General features: G+C 39.7%; 1 long non-coding RNA gene across 1 annotated transcript; it reads left to right on the top strand.

Annotated features, from left to right (window-relative positions):
• Positions 1–11266: 11266 nt before the first annotated feature.
• On the top strand, positions 11267–12537 carry LOC122060978. The gene is made up of 2 exons (XR_006134520.1): positions 11267–12033; positions 12140–12537. It is a non-coding gene; the product is annotated as an uncharacterized LOC122060978 (long non-coding RNA).
• Positions 12538–18326: the final 5789 nt, after the last annotated feature.

The raw sequence follows: 18326 nt of genomic DNA, 5'->3' as shown, positions 1-18326 counted from the left end.
TGGAATGTCGTGTTGAAATTTAGTTGTGTCTCCATTGCTTTCTGTAGACATTTCTAGAAGTTGGAGGTGAATCTAGCATCACGGTCAGAGACAATTCTTGTCGGTGTACCATGTAGACGGACAATATTGTTAATATATAGTTGAGCCAACTTTTCTATGGAATAATTAATCTTCATAGGGATGGAGTGGGTCACCCTGGTCAGTCGGTCTACAATTACCTAGATTGTGTCATTCCCCTTATGAGTATGTGGTAGTCCTATGACAAAATCCATAGTGATGTTTTCCCACTTCCATTCTGGTACAGGTAGGGGTTGTAAGAAGGCGTGTGGCCTTTACCTTTTTGCTTTAATCTATTGGCAATTTAAGCACTTGGCTACATGGGTGGCTACATCAATTTTCATGCCACACCATCAATAGGACTTTTTCAAATCTTTGTACATCTTTGTACTACCCGGATGGATGGAGTAGGGTGAGCTGTGAGCTTCTTTCAATATTAATTCCCTCATCTCTTCATCCTTTGATACATAAAGCCTATCCTTGAACTTGAGGATCCCCTCTTCAGTCAACTTGAAGTTCAAATCCTTTTGTCTTCCTTCTTTGATGTCATTTACTATCTTCTGAAGATCTTCATTTAGTGCTTAGGCGGCTTGGATTTTCTCCATGAATGATGGTTGTATCATAAGTGCAGCCAAAGTCACGTCACCTCATTCATTAATAGTTCCAAGACCATTCTTCTAGCTTCTTCAATCAGCTGTTCATTCACAGTCAAGGCTGCTAGGGACAGAGTCTGAGACTTCCTGCTCAATGCATCAACCACTACATTAGCCTTCCCAGGATGGTAATGGATGGTGCAATCATAATCCTTCATCAGCTCCAAACATCTCCTTTGTCTCATATTTAGCTCCTTTTGGGTGAAAAAGTATTTTAGACTCTTATGACCGATGTAGATCTCACTCTTTCCACCATATAAATAATGCCGCCATATCTTTAAAGTAAAGATGACTGCTGCTAGCTCTAAGTCATGAGTGGGGTAATTCTTTTCATAGTCCTTCAGTTGTCGAGATACGTAGGCTACAACCTTACCATTTTGTATCAACACACAGCTTAAACCCAACTTGGATGTGTCACTATATACTACCATTCCGGCGTCGTCTTCTGGAATAGTGAGTACTAGAGCTGTAACTAATTTTCGCTTCCATTCTTGAAAACTTTCTTCATATTCCTTAGACCATTCAAATTTCACTCCCTTCCGTGTTAGTCGAGTCATAGGTATATAAATGCGTGAGAAATTTTCAATGAACCTTCTGTAGTATCCTGCTAATCCCAGGAAGCTACAAATTTCACCCACATTCTTGGGTGCCTCCCATTCTACCACAACCTTTACATTTTTAGGACAACTTCAATGCCCTTCTCTGAGACAATATGCCCTAAGAAATGTACTTGTGTAAGTTAAAACTCACATTTTCTGAATTTTGCATGCAATTGCTTCTCTCTCAATCTCTGAAGGGCAAATCTCAAATGGGTAGCATGTTCTTCTCAGCTCTTCGAATAGATCAAAATGTCGTCGATGAACACGATGACAAAGTTGTCTAACATATCGTGGAATACTCTGTTCATTAGCTCCATGAACACTGCAGGGGCATTAGTTAGTTCAAATGGCATAACTAGGAACTCACAGTATCCATAGCGGGTCCTGAAAGTTGTCTTCATGATATCACACTCTTTGATCTTGAGTTGATGATAACAAGATCTGAGGTCAATCTTGGAGAACGTGGTTGTACCTTACAATTGATAAAAAAAGATCATCAATTCTGGGCAACGGATACCTATTCTTGATAGTCAACTTATTGAGTTTCCTGTAGTCTATGCACATTCTTATACTCCTGTCCTTCTTCTTGACAAAGAGTACCGGTGCTCCCCATGGGGACACACTAGGTCGGATGAAACCTTTCTTCAATAAATCTTGTAATTGTTCCTTCAACTCCTTCAATTCTGAAAGTGCCATCCTATATGAAACTTTTGATACAGGTGCTGCCTGAAGAATCAGATCAATGGTGAATTCAATCTCTCGATCTGGGGCTAGTCCAGGTAAGTCATCAGGAAGGACATCTAAGAATTCTCTCACTATTCTATCTCCTCTATAGACTTGCTCTCCTTAGTTGTGTTAACCACAGACGCCAAATAAGCCTTACACCCTTGTTCCAGCAATCTTCTTACTTTAAGTGCAGATATCACTAGTTTCTTGGACTTCTTGATTTTTCTCCCTTTGTAAACAAACTCACCTCCTTCTCGAAGTTTGAATACAATTTTCTTCTCGGCACATAAAACACATGCCCTATAGGCAGATAACCAATTCATACCTAAAATAACATCAAAGTCGTGCATCTCTAATTTAATCAAATGAGTAATCATGTCCTGTCCACAAACTTGAATAGGACACGACTCATAAATCACCTCCAATCCTACTTCACTCCTAGTTGGTGTGCTAACTATTAACTTGTGTGTCAACATCTTTGGCTTGATATTCATCTTAGCGGTAAAAGTGGGGGATACAAATGAATGTGATGCACCAGTATCAAACAAAACATATGCAGGGGTCATCGATATCAACAAGGTACCGGTGACATCTCAGGAGATGCCTTCGCTTTCTCAGTAGTCAGTGTAAACACCTTCCCTTGTAGTATAGCTCCTTATGGTGTCTGAGCTGGATGGATGGCGGATGATGGTTACATTGATATGGCTGGTCCTACAAAGGGGTCATCGGTCTCCTCTGTGGGCAATTCTTTGTATAGTGACCCATTTGCTGGCAAACAAAACACTTGAAGGGATCCATCTGAGACTGTGCTACGGTGGGTCTAGGTGGTGGTGGAGCTTGTCCTGTCTCTGGTCTTCTATAATGACTTGAGTCTGCACTAGAATATGTCCCCTTACCAAACCTGCTAGGTGCCATTGTCCTTTTTCCCTGTATGGCATGATAGTTCTCTCTTTATTTGTCCTCAATGGATTTGGTACCCTGAACCACTTGCACATAATTGTAGAGGTACTAAGCAACTAACATAGCCCCAATGGTGGGTCTCAACCGCTTCTCAAACCTCTTAGCCTTTGCATGATCCCCCTTCAAATGCACAGGTGCGAAGAAGAACAACTTCTCAAATTTTGTTGATATTCCAATACAGAATTGGACCCTTGTTTCAGATCCATGAACTATGTTTCCTTCCTCTCCCTCACACAATCTGGAAAGTAGTTGTTGTAGAATGCTACTTTAAAGTGTTCCCATGTGAGGTTGAGCTATAGGGCCACTAGGATGGGTTCAGTGGACTTCTACCATGCATTTGCCTCATTTTGTAGTTGGTAGTCGGCACACATCAATTTTTGTTCTTCAGTGAGGGCCATCACCTTAAATGCCTTCTCCACACCCTCTACCCATTTGATGGGTGCCAAAGGGTCCTGCGCAATCCCACTAAAGTAATGAGGCTAAACTTCTAGAATGTTTTCATCACTTTCACATGGTCCATAGGTATAGGCAATATGGCTTAGATCTGTGGTGTAATTTGCCCTTATGGTAGTGGTATATCAGGTTATGGGGCATAATGTACATTGGAACCTTCCGGATGGGCTATGTGGTGAGCCATTGGTGCGGAGACTTGCTGTGCCTAGGGAATAAGGGTAGGAGCAACATTAGATATTGGCTGTGTTTGTGGTGGAACAACATGTCCCTCTCGAGTCTGAAACACCGCATTGATCTGTGCATTTAGACCCATCATAAACTCCAACTGTTGCTATTGTTGCCCTTGCATCATCACATTTTGTTGTTGTTATAGCCCTTGCAACATGTTGCCCATAATTAACACTACATCCTGCCTGGACAGAAAGTATAGGTGGAGCAGGAGGGGCTCCTTGTGCTGTGATATCGGGCACCTCTTGCCTACTAGGTTCTGAAGCCAGTGGCTGACCCGTAGCAGATGTAGTGGTACGACATGACCGTTTAGGCGACCGTCCCACCTGTGTTCGGGCTTTTCTAGGAACCATGTGAACTTTCCTGTATGAGAGGCAACATAGGCAACTTAGTACAATTAGACATGTAGATTCAAGTTTTTATATGTACTAAGCTCAAACACTCACATCCTTTGTCCACATGTTGAGGGAAGGAAGCAACATAAAATAGACCCACACATATAAAGAAAAGAAAAGAATTTCACCCTTTTTACCTTCACCAGTGGATGGTAATTATTTCACCAGCCAGTCAGTTAGCACTTTTATTGTCTTTTAAAAGGGCTGGCTGAGAGCTCCTATTTTTTATTCTAACTTCTTTTTCTTGCCAATAACGACCAGAGAGCTTTCCCAATGTTGGAAGAACATCATCTGGTGATTTTTGCTACCAATCCACGCTGTATTTTGCTCAAGAGATAAGGTTTTCCCCCATTTTGGCTAGATTTTCCATTTTCCCCAAATTTTTCTTCTCTGTGAAACTCTAATTAGGAATTTTTGTGAAATATCTTACATTATTTCCAAATGTACCTTTCCTTTTGCATACACTTAGTTGTATATATATATTTGTTGTGTTTGTATGCAGTCATGATTTCTAGAAGAGGCACACGCAGCCGAACAGAACCCAACTTTGATAGATTTTAGTTTAACTCTGTGGAAAGTGCGTAGAAATGGTCAGATGCCTCTCTTTGGTATAGCGAGGCAGTTCCAGGCACTGCGTTGATCATTGCTCTTGGACCCGAGGGATAAGTGTTATCCTCGCTTGGTATAAATGTTCTTTTGCAATATGAGGGGCGAGGAAGTGGGGGAGAATGATTATCGTCTCACGAGCCAAGTTATGGGAGTAGACCTCTCCTTCACCACAATCGAGTTTGTTGCTATTACAAGATTTCAAGCGTCGTGGAGAGAGTATACTGTGCTCCCAAGACTAGAAGGGGAGCCTTCATGCCTCAAGCTAGTTTAGATGAGATGTGTTGGTAGTTGACTAGAACCACTGGTGGATGGGCTAGGTTCAGTCGTCTCAGGATCACACCCAATGTGCTTTGTAAGATAGTTTAGTTCAACATAGTACCAACTGGGGGTCATTTCAATGAAGTTTCCCTCCTCCAGGCTTATGTTACCCTTTGCTTGTATGTGGGGCTCCAGATCAACCTCCCATACATATTGATGCGGCATATGGCATACCAGGCCAAGTACCAAAAGGACGGTAACTTGTTTTATGGGAAGCTCCTTATTAATATTTTTGTACACTTCGGGGTCCCTTACGCTGGTGAGCCTACAAATGGAACCAAGAGGTATCATTTTGATTCCCACTTCGTAGTGAAGATGGGGATTGACCCTAATGGTGGTAGTGATACTGAGGGGGTGTCGGTAAGATGTGGATATGGAAAAAGACGAAGAGGTTGAGGAGAGCGAGGAAGATGGGGAGGATAGTGAAGATGATGGACCTCCATTGCGTTGGGGCCGTAAGGGAACTGCCACTCCTCCTTACACTTCATCTCAGTATATTGGTGGTGCTTCTTCTTCAACTGCACCAGGTGATGCAGTGGGTTGGGAGCGGGTGATGCAGGCTATGGAAATAGGTTTTCAGGGTCTGAATACCCATCTATAAAACATTGATGGTAGAGTCGGCCATCTGGAGGCATGGACCCATAGGTGGAACACTTACTTCAGATTGACAGATACTACTCCAGTTTCTTCGGTACCATCCAGTGATCCACCCCAACAGTAGTTTTTTTCCTAGGTCTTTCTATCTTTTAGTCGTGTTCTTAGGATTGTGATTCTCTTGGTGTTTTAGTTGTGTTATTAATGTTATGAACTTGTTGGTTGTTCAGCTGGTAGTTCTCGTTTATGTAGTTTGTTCCTAGTTAAATCTTGTATTTCCCTTTCCTTAAGTTGTAAGCTGAAATTTTTTTTTTAATGCAACTATTAGAGTTATCGGCTTCTACCCCCAACTTGTCTTTTATATGTGAATTATGATTTATGTACTTATCTTTAAGCTTTTATTTATAGCTTAATCACCAGTAGTCCTAACATTTCATAAGTTTATGTCTTAAAGCAGAGTATCATGCTCTGATACCGCTCGTTGTCATACCCCGCCTCCACTCACCTGAAAGCTGGTGACATGGACACGCACACGTGTCCATAATCCATCCATGATTCATGACGTAGTACTTTAAGTTCATAAGATTATGAAATGATTCTAAGATCACATACTTATAATATAAACAAAATATATCAACTGGTGATTTCTATTGATATTTACCATATTTACACAAAAGAATGTTTTCACATTTGGATCATAATTACAGTTATGCCCCTATAGGGCTACATTTGCTAAGTATAAAAATAATCAAAAATAGAAGATTATACTCCCATCTTCAGTGTGCTCCAAATGCACAATCATCACACACGCATCCATCATCCTACGCAACCAGCTCCTCATCCCATAGGCCACCTCTGTAGAGAGTCAGATCCTCAATTATAGTTTCTGAAAAGTTACCTGAATCAACATCTAAAATGGGACAATAATGGGGGTGAGCTTCCACGAAGCCCAATGAGGGGTAACACACACAAGCAATCATGGCAATCCAAGATTTGCAATAATATAGATATCCATGCCTAACCACATCAATATGAATCCAATTATATGAATGCAATGACATGATCCAATTATTATCAAACAATTATAAGCAACAGTTTCTAAGTCTGAAGGGGTATAAGTGCTACTACAACATAGATGGTATCCCCAGTCATGAATGTACGTTATTAGTCCCCAAGAAAACAAGCTAGTTACTAGTTAGGAGCGTGCCGATTTCGAAACCACATCGTTACCCAACAAACCTTATTAATAACCCTCCTATAATCCACTACATCGAATCCAGCATCGCTTGTAAGGTATATCCATCACAGAATCCAACATCGCATGAGGGTTTGTCTCGACGCTAATATCTGCGCACCTTAGTCACCAACAATCATCCTCAACCTCTAACCGTGGGAGGAAAGGATTAGCCAATACGTAAATTTATATTAGCAAGGGTTATAGCACCAGAGTGGTTATCCTAGCCTAATGCATTTTAATATGTCACAACACATTTCAATCATACACACACACCCACACACACTCCCCTAGGTAGGGGTGTCAACGGTCCGGGTTGGTGCGGTTTCGGTCCGGTTCCACCGGTTTCGGTGTGACTTTGGAACTAACCGAAACCGCCCCATTAAGGAATTATCGGTTTCGGTCCGGTGTCGGCTTCGGTGCGGTTTGGGTTCGGGTTGTACCGGTTTGGATTTATCAGGTTCATTTCGGTTTGGATCGGTTTTTTAAACCGGTATGGACCATTAGCTTGGGCACTTGGGCTTGGGCGCTTGGGCACTTGGGCTTGGGCACTTGGGTTTTGACAGGTTGAACTTGAATAGTTGATAAATGTTGGGCTTGGGCACTTGGGCTACTGTTGGTCCAGTTGGACACTTGGGGCCTTGGGCTTCTCCCACTTGAGAGTTGGCCCAGTTAGATTAATGAGTTTTAACTTTTAAGTCCGATTTTATATCGGGCCGGTTTGGATCGGTTCCGGTTTCGGTGCATATTTCCGGTGTTTCCGGTGGCCCAATGGTCTAACCCGAACCGAACCGAGACCGGATTCAATTTTAAATACAAACCGAAACCGGCCTGATAAGCCACCGGTTCGGTTTGGATCGGGCTTAATCGGTTCGGTCCGGTCAGGTTTAACCGGTCCGGTTTAGATATTGACACCCCTACCCCTAGGCATGCAGTGTCATTGGCACCAACCGTTGGCCACCCTGCACCCCAGTCACACACACAAACACACACACTCACATACACCCACCTGAGTATGTAGTTCCGTCAGCACCAGCCGTTGGCCACCCTGTACCCTAGTCACCACACACACACACACATATGCATAACCATGATCCACAATCTCATGCCACATCAACACTTTCCACAAGGAATAAGATAATCATATGTAAATTGACATCCTTCATCCACATATGCATTATGATGCAACAAATCCATGTAAACACACAAAATCCCCTCACCTTGAGTCCTAGACGGTGGTAGGTGGTCAACGATCTCGTGCCACGTGCTGCCGTCTCTTCTCGGTTCCACTCCTAGGGTCCATAGTATTTTTAGGTTATTCGGTTATCCATAGAGGAGTGAGACACTAAGACTCGTGTCCTAAATAAAAGGATTAAATAGCAGCTTTAAAATGGTTCATCGGTGGATGCTCACTCACTGGTGAGTTTACTGGTGGACAAATCCAAAAGGGATGTAAATCTTTTAAAATTTTCACCGATGGATGGTTCTTGTCTTCACTGGCTGGCTGGTGACCATTAGCCGGTGAAGTTGAAACTGAGGTTTCCTTGCCCAGATCAATCCTATAGGCCATGTGGTCTCTGTGTATGGCGGTGAAAATGTGTGTTGTTCAATGGGGTGTCATTTCCTAACTCCATTATTTCTTTCTTCTATTTTGTATGGTTTATAGCTTAGGTTTTTGTGATTTTTAGAGTCGGTTCGTATGTGGGGCACTCACACACACCACACCTAGCTTAGGTTTAGTGTAGTTGCTGAATTTATTTCAATATAGAATCATGCCATAGGTTTTAGTGGAGAATTGTAGAGGGTTTGGATAGAACACTTGTTCTAGGGCTTAGTTACCCCAATTTTTAGGGTTTTGGATAGGGGTTTCATAGGGATTTGTGCTTAGACCCAAGGTTGAGTGAATAACCTTATCAAGGTAGGTCTCTTGCTCTAATTTCCCCCCTCCCATTATGTAGGCTTTATGGTTGGGTAGGTGGGATATGGCTGGGGTCTCCATTACTTCCAATAAAGAGTGAAATGGGAAGAAGAGAGAGAGAGAGAGAGAGAGAGAGAGAGAGAGAGAGAGAGAGATTTGTGTGTATGTGTGCGTGTGTGTTGTGGAGGAGAGATGAACATATGGGCTTACTTCAAGAATGAAGCCCTAGCCTTCCTCCTTCCTTCATCCCTTACTCTCCTTCTCCTCCTCCTTCTTCATCTTCTTTCTCCCTCTCCTTGTTTCTATTTTGGTTGGAGAAAAATGAGTGGTAAGAGTCCTATTTATAGCCACTTAAGTTCCACTAAAGGTTGTTTGGAGAATTAATGGGTTTTTACCCAACACTGGGTTATTCCGTCATTCGGCACTAACGGGCCCACTTCGAGATGTCCCGCCACATTAATCAACTCCTAACATATTGTTCCATCAATGTGGATGAGTTTGGGGTGCACGATCGTGAGGTCTCGAGTCCCATGGAAAAATAACCCAAAATTGGCTTGTGCACTCACGTATGGTGTTCACCACTGGATGCTCCATCAGCCGGTGACCATCAGCTAGTGAAGGCTGAACTGGTTGCTTTGTATGGAGATCTCTCCTTAGGCTGAGTGGGGCCTTCCCCAGTGTTTCCAGTGCGTGTGTGGTTCGACTGACCTTCATTTTCGTGTCCAAAATCCCTTCCAATTATTGAAGCATGGGTAGTATGTGCAAATGGGGTTGTCCTTCATTTCTCGGTGAAAAACAGATGCTACCCAGTACTCATTTGTACTGGTGTCCTCCGGTGTCGCACCTGAACATTAAAATAGAAAGTTTTAGGGCCCGGATATAACAGTCTTGATAGAGATTTTTCTATTTATAGTCTATAAGCTATGCTTTATAGCAATTTAGTTAGTTCGTCATTAACCTTGAGACAAAAGGTGGATTTAAACAAAATAAATGATAAATCCAAAAAGAAGGGGATGGCGGTATGGCACTCTGGCCATAAAGGTATATATTGACAAGTGATTTTTATGTCACATGGAGTGTTGTTATAAACAGAATGATTGTTGGATAAATAAAGCCTTTCGGATTGTTTACATGCCAAATTTTTTGGCCCTCCACCTAATGTTTTTTCCCCTCTCCATAGAGTCAATCAAACAAAACCAAGTTTAATCATATGGTATGTCATGTATCTAATTGTATCACATCAGTAATCCAAAATATTTCAAAATTAATCCAATATTACATACAAGTGAAATAAAAATATAAGATTTTCCTTTTATCGATAGCTAGTAGACTAATAGTTGCTTATATATAAACATAATAGTAATTATATTACTTCTACATATTAAGTCCCTTGGCATTATGATGAAATAATAAGTGCAAGATGTGCAATCAAAGTATTAAGTTAAGTAGTTGTATCTTCTTTTAATTATCCATTATCTAATTACCATAAGTTGTTTTCAATACAAGGTAAAAAGGGCTTCTTAAAGATTGAAGTTGTTTTCCTTTTACAACTTCTTAATTCACACCTTCCTCACAATAAGATTTTCCCTATAATAATAATAATAATAATATATTTTTGCTTGCTTGCATAGCCCCAGTGCATTAGCGCGGGCCGAAGAGAGCAAGTGCATGGTAGATGGAATTTATTTCATAGGGGTAATGTGGTAATCTCACACATTCATGTGTCAGGCACAAAAGGCACATAACCAAACAACGTTTGTTTAATAGATATTTTGAATGTTTTCTAAAAAAAATTCTAATAAATTGCCCAATGGAACTTTACTCACACACATAAGAGGAGGAGGAGGACCATATGAAGAGGTGGGTGAGGACACTAAATACAAACTCACACACCTATGTGACATTAGTCTATTGACTCTATCCACTGCTTCCTGACATTTACTCTTCAAGTAGAACATGGATGGTAAAATAACAGACATATTACCAAAAAACCTAAAGTTGTTTATTTGCATCCGGAGTTAAAATAACAAACATATTACTAAAAAAAGATAAAACAAAAAACATCATATACATTAATTGTGTGTGTATGTTTTTTTTTTTTGATAAAATATGCATTATTTTGTTTATTTATGTGACAAGTGAATTATCTTATGCCACACTTCTTTAGGGTCTTATCATATTTAATATGATTTTCTAGGAAATGTAGGAATATGAATTTAATTAATGAAAAAAAGTTTCCTTATCGCGCAATCTTTGCACCTAGACACGGAGGACATAGTGAAATGATGCCCCCTGCACGTTGCACCCCTGTAAAACCTAAAAATCCCATCCATATTGAATATCGATAACTATGTGCATCCACTTATTAACCCTCGTTTTACCAAAAAAAAAAAAAAAAAAAAACTTATTAGCCCTCGCATTGACGCAAGGGCCACGTGACCTTGGAACGTTCATTTCCCTTTCATTATTTCATCCAATCTATTACCATAATTTCTTTGTCGTTTTTTGTCCCTCCAGCTTGACCCTGTACAAGTAAGGCCCACAATTTTTGCCTACCAAACAAACAGGGCTTACTAAATATTTTGATTTTTTTTTGGGTTAAGAATTTAGATATTTTGATGATGCTCTATAAAATGGGATCAGAAACCCTAAATTATGCGACTACTTGATCTTATCAGAGCAGGAAGCGGCCGTTGTAGATTGTGGAGGGCGAGTACCACCCCAACCTAGATCAATGAAGCGGATGGCAGAGCTGTTCGAAACGTTGCCCCTACGGCCCTGTGGGTTTAGGTAGCGCTTCGCTTCATCTTTAACAATTCTTGTATCTGTTTCGAGCTGGTTGGGGAAACTTTGCCAAACTATGATTCTCTCGGCCTCTTCCCTGCGATGATGACTGCCCGCGGTCGAAGCCCTTTTGTCCCTCTTCGCGAGGTGGGCGATGACGTCCGCGCGGGCTCTACCAAACAAACGAATCAATTAATATTCCGTTTTCTACATTAGGTTCTTATGTTTGTTTCTCATTTGATTATCTCATTTCCTTTTCTTCATTCTTCTCTGTTTGCTTGAATGCATTTTTTTTTTCTGGGTTTGCAATACATTACGAATTCGTTGCTTTGATATTTGATCAGTCAATCGTACTAATATCTTATCTGTATGATTTCACGTACTTAGAAGGTGCAATTTTCTCGGTGTTTAAAGCTTTTGGGGTTGTAGATTTGTTGTGCAATTTTGCAGGAAAAGAAGTCACTGGTGTGGTCTGTTTTGAGGTGATAGTATCCGACTTCCAAAGGTCTAGTTTATCTTCTTCTAACCATTTTGGGAAGAAGAATTTGATGGTAGTTCTGATAGTTCAAAGTAGGAAGAGATGATGCCTCTTATCTCCTTGCTCTTTGCAGATCCTATTGGGATTGGACCTGAAGCGAGTTACCAAATAACTAAATGGTGGGTGACTTTGATGTGTCTGGGTAGTTGTGCACCATTACGTTTAGTGTTTATTGAATCTTTAGTGGGACTTGAATTGTGTAAGTGAATGCCAGTGCCGCTGGAGACTTTCTTTACTCTTCACATATGTAGAACTCTTGTGTCAAAGCAGTGGCCGGTATCAGCCTGCAACAGCAGAAATGGAATTGGATTTTTTGTTCAAACCTTGTAGAAAGTTTCTTTCAGTTTTTATATTTTTTTTTTGGATGATTTAGGGAGAAAATGATCAGGAAGCAAGGTTTTGTGCGTCTTTATTTTTAACATTTGGTTTGAATGTAACAAGTTCGATTATTGTGGAGCATATTCTCTCAAATTCCTGAATCTTTTTTTTTATGGTTGCTGTCAAAGGTGTTGGAATTTTGTGTTTCCCTTAAAATTTTCATTTAGGGGAGTGATGATGTTAGACTTGAGGAGAGATTTCAACCCTCCCCATTTCCCAAATTCTCTTGGAAATCTCCGTTGGAGATTCTCTTGGAAATCTCCATTGGAGAACTGTAGAATCAAAAATGGGATACGATAATGGAGGCACTACTGCATCCCAGTAAGTGCAATAACCTTTGAAGAACTGAAAAACAAAAAAGGAGGCCTGCTACATTGTCCCAAATTGGCGCAGTCTCATGGAACAATTAAACAACCCTCTCTCAGGTTCTGCGATCTACACTCAAATCTATTGAGAATAATGACAATGATCAACCTTTGCAACTTCAAAGTTCAGATGGTGTATATCGAATCTAGCTCGGTTAGAGTACAGCATTCCAGAATTGAGTCGGTTCTTGGTTCGATATAGGATCACACCATCCCTCATGGGAACCAAATTGAATTTGTACCAAATGTTTGGAACTGATTGATAAGCTTGTCATCAATGGCACTTCTATAGGCGTATGTGGTACACAACACCTTTTAACTGTTTTTTTATTTTATCCCCAAAAGTTTTAAAGTCAGGAGTATAAAGAGGTTCTTAAAAATAATTTGAAGGTGATATTTTAATTATGTCATTCTTTTTTTCTTGATAGAATTACTGTCATTGTCGAGCATATATTATGAGTATACATATGAAATGACAATATTTATCGACCCTGCTCTACATTACTTGACTCTCTAATCATTGGCAGGCTGAAGAGGATTTAAAGGATGTTGTTGTTGTTGATTCACAAGGTTGTTACACAATATTTTTTCTTGTGAATGTTCTAAAAATATAAGCCAGAGTATTGTGTACTGAACCAGATCATTGTGAGACTCTGGCATGATAGACTGTTTGCCATATTTTTGTGTGTGACTTATAATTAGTGCTTTATACCTAAGAAATCTTCACCATTGCAAGTGGGCATTGTGCATTTCGATGTAAGGCTAATGCCAATGCTGTCTAATTATTGTTGTGATGGATTCACAATGTTCATCTGTGAATGGGAGATTTTATGAATAATGAATCCACTATCTGAACAAGGAGATATCAAGTATGAATCCGTTGGTTGTGTTTGGACAAAATTTTAAGCTTTTGTGGTATTTTTGTAAAGTGTATAAATTGATTTTAAATATTATTACTTAAATAATTATATTTATAAATGTTTTATCGAAGTTTTACGTCCAATCCATGGTCGAGATTCTCTTATTAATAACATTTCATAGATTGGGGGTTTTGACGTTAGTTTTCCATGCCTAATAATTTGTTAGTCATATTATAAAGCGGATAGGCCAAAAGATAAAATTATTTAGTCAATATATGGGTTTTATATTATCACCCACTTAGGGTTGAGTGATTGGTAAACAGTTGCCTATCACTTGAGTTGTAGGACCTTCTGGTAATTAAGAGGTAGACTCAACAGTCCTGACTGGATCACTCCATGGAATCTCACCACTTGTCTTGTAAACCCTACTCAAATTAGTGTTTCAACCTCTTTATGATAAGGCTAAGGGGTGGAAAGAACTAACTTGCACATTTTCTCTCTTCCTCTCTTATCTAGGGTTTGAACCCTAACCTCCATTTAGTGAAAAATGAATTGTTGTTGTTGAATGGAGACACTTGCACAAGTGCTGAGGAGTCTTCGAAGGTGTTGTGCTTGTGATATTATAGAGGCAATCTAAAACCGCTCTTGGTCTTTAGCAAATACCGTATGGCATTCGAGAATTCATTGTCAACAGATAAATTTTGATTTAACATTCACATCCCCTACCAGTTCATAAGAATTGAACTATTCCATGGGCAAATAGTTTATGAGGCAAAAGACTGAGATTTTCATATTAGGCATTCCCTTAGCTTTTCTAGCTCCTTTAATCAGAATAAGATCACTTTTCCTTGATGGGGCGTCCTCAGGCCTCCATTGAACATGATCATTATATCTTAAACGACTTTCTTGGAGCTTTTCATTGATTAGGCAACTCTCAAATCAGTTCTAATATTTTTATTCCTTACCTTCTCCTTCATAGTTTTGCTACACATTCATCTTTAACATTCACTTCTTAGCTACACATAGCTTTTCTATTTAACACTTCTTAACTTCCCAACATCTTGCCTCATACATCATAGCTGGTCCTACAATAGTTTTATAAAATTTTCTTTTAAGTTTTAAAGGGATCTGCCGCCATTCTAAGTATCAATCTTAGATCAAACGTATCAAATAGGTATTGACGGAGATCGATACCAATACCTGATTGATCCGAATCGATTATCTATATCGGTTTAAAGATAAATTAGTAAAAAATGTGTACATTTTGTTAAAAGAAGGGTAAACATGACCAATATGGACTGATATGATCCGATTTAGATTGGTATCGGCTTGATGTCGACAGAGACCATACCATGAAGTGAATCTAGATACGAGTGGGACTCTCCATACAGAAGAACTGTGAAACATTAACATGACGAAAACGCCCTTGGTGCCTTAGAAGCAGAGCGCAGACACCGTAGACTAGAAAGTAAGATAGTGAGCACAGAGAGGAAACAAAATGGCAGAGGCGGAGGAGTCTACTACTCCAACGCCGTCCGAAGCGACGGAGGGAGAGAAGCCATGGCACGCTTACACCGCAGAGGATCTGAAGCGAACAGTTTTCCAGTCTACGGATTCCGCTCTCCGTTCTGCTCGTTCTCTCCAACACAACTCTTCCACCCATCTCCACGAATTACAGGTTCTCTCTCCCCACACCCCCCCCCCCCCATTTTTTTTTTATTATTGTTTTCTGTCAAAAGTTTTCTTGTTTATTCATCTGGGTTGCCTTGCTCCGATCTGGGTGCTCCTCAAATTTCTGGGTATCTTCTATTGGCGTGAGCGTGTGATTTATTCATCAGCAAAAATCATCAATACCCATCATAAATCAAAACCAGGAAAAAAAATAAACAAAACCTATCTTTGGCATTTTCTTACAGAACCTGCCTTCAGCATGTTGACTAAAAACCCCAAACATACCACCAAAACCCGAACCAAGACTTGAAATTGTTTGGTTGAGAATCTGAGGTTTCCCCAAACCTTATATAAGAAATTATCGTGGCAAACCTTAACATGAAGTATAGCATTAATAGATAAACCATCTCACTCATTATCTACCAATGGACAGGATTTTTTTTTTTTTTGGGGGGGGGGGGGGGGGGGTGGGTTTGGAGAGAGTACTCTTGGAAACATTGACGAGCAAGTGGTGGAGGCAGTTTCTCTTTTTCTTGGTTGTTGGGTTGGGAGCACTTTTGAATATGTTCTTATTGGAGGCAGCTCTTGAAGCACATGCATTTGGAATCCAACCTTGCCAAGAATGAATGAGTTAGACCCTCTCGAGGGCTGATTGACTCTAATTAAAAGCACTCTCGAGTCATTAACCTTTGACAGTTCCTTTATCTATCACACGTCAATTCTTCTAGCTCTGGCTTATATTAGGAAATGGAGAAAGTAATGGGTTTTTTTTTTTTGTTGATTTCTGTGTGAACAAGAGAAATTTCTGTTGATCAGTGGAAGTTTGATACTTTGATGTGTGTACTGCATATTAAAGTAATTGGAATAGGCATATCTTTGGAGAGGAAGATAAGGCTTAACTCTAGTGGTTGTGGTTCTTTATTTATGAAACTTTGGTTCTGTGGAAGGATGCAAAGAAAATGCAAGTTGGTAACTACGAATGGTGAGTGGGAATGATAGACGGGGAAATTGGGATTTACTAAAAATTATAATGGAAATGGGTGGATCAATGTTCATTATGCCGGGCCAAGGTCAATGACCGACTGATTTTGAGTGTGTAAAATTCCAACCATTGTATAGGTGGGGGGTTTTTCTAGACTGGCATATGTCAAATATGGCAGTTCAATTTAACCATATGGCTCACCTTGTGCTGGAACTTTTTTGCCTTTAGTTTCAACAGATAACTGTTTATTTCCTATTTTTCACCCTTTTGGCACATTAAAGACTATCTTAGAGCTGAAATTTTACTAGTGGATAAACGACCAGAAGAACTTTGATGCAGCCAGCCAATCCCAATTTTAGAGTAGGAATCAATGATTCAATTGGCTGCAACACAGCCAGGTTTAGGCTATCCCCATGATGTGAGACTCTTGCTGGTTTGTAGTTTCATTAGCATGCGCTGGGAAAAAAAAAAGGGAAATATGGTAGGAAACAAGGGAGAGTAATGATAAGGAGAAGGGAGGAGAAAACTTGATCGATAAGGAGAGAGGAAAAGGGTCATTCTGTTTAGGGTGTGAGTAGCATGAATAGTAACTTGTAGAAAGAGGAGAGAAGAGGACAGAGGAGGAGGGAGAAAGAGGAAGCTTTCTCTCGGCTACCAACTTAAATCCAAATTCTATATTCAATTTCATATGTAAGGGAGGGGTGTTACATGTATTTAAATATCTAAAAATAATAAAAAAATAGAATGCTCCTAATATCTAGTTTCTTAAAATAAATAAATTACTTTAGAAAGTACTGGTAGGGCTCATAACTTACTAAACTACTAAAACAACTAAATTAGGAATCTTCTAGCCTTATCTATGACAGCTAAGAACTGGGCCTCAAACAACAAACAACAAACAACAACAACAACAAAGTCTTATCCCAACTTAATGGGGTCGGCTACATGGATCCAATCAAGGACAAAGGAAAAGCAAAGTAAAAGTGAAGGAAACAAACCAAAAAAACAGTAACGAAGAACACAGCTGGATCCTTATAACAATTGCTACTAGATAAGTATTAAACTAATCTCTAATGGATCCCATCACTAATTAAACTATTTATTTTCATGCATCCCTTTAGATCCTAATTTTTGGGCTTTATAATTCATCCCATTGCAAATAAAACCAGTGTTTTAGTTAATTAGAAATTGGATCAGTATCGAACTCGGCAGATCCCGATCCCAGTATAGGTTAGCTTGATTGGGCATTTGGGCTTGATCAGGATGATTCTGCTGGACTGAATCAATTTCTGGGACCGGCCAACGTTTTTGGCCAGAAAAAATGAAAAGAAGAATACTAATTTCTTGGAAAAGTTTATAAAATGCAGAAAATGTATTAATTAATATGAAAAATTCGATTTTTTTGGATCTTAAATTACAAGAAGTGTAAAAAGATCTATAAAAATCCAGATTAAAAAAAAAAAAAAAAAAACCTATATTTTTAGGAGGGGATTCTCTGTCAGGCTGCGTTGCCCCTGCAATGGGAGCACATGCGGGGGGCATCCAACAGGAATGGTAGTTTTTGTTTCACAGGGGCGGGGTGGTCATTTCACCCTAACGGTATCTGGTTGCAGACACCATGCAGTGTGGCAACCTTATTTTTTTTCTTTTCTTTTTTTATTTTAATTTTAATTATGGAATATCGCACAAAATCAAACCATGAAGTGCAGTAAGTGTGTACAAAAATAAAAGAATTATTTTCATTATGTGGGTGACTAAAAGTGACATTGTCAGGTTGATTAACGTTTTTAACTACTCACATAGTTTTTTTGGAATTAAAAAATGATTAAATTGAAATGATAACAAAAAGAATTTTGAAAACTCATATCCAATCACCAGAAAAGAGTATAATACAATCATCATTCCACAATGAAAAACTTAAGCACCATGTCTCATAGTGTCGCAAAATGGCAGTTTTCTATCATTTGTTGAACTAAGATGGTCACTGAGGAGGGGGGGGGGGGG

The sequence above is a fragment of the Macadamia integrifolia genome, chromosome 14 (genome assembly GCF_013358625.1).
Source record: "Macadamia integrifolia cultivar HAES 741 chromosome 14, SCU_Mint_v3, whole genome shotgun sequence".
Classification (NCBI taxonomy): Eukaryota; Viridiplantae; Streptophyta; class Magnoliopsida; order Proteales; family Proteaceae; genus Macadamia; species Macadamia integrifolia.
The sequence above is the reverse complement of the archived record's forward strand: the minus strand, read 5'-3'. Positions and strand labels throughout refer to the sequence as shown.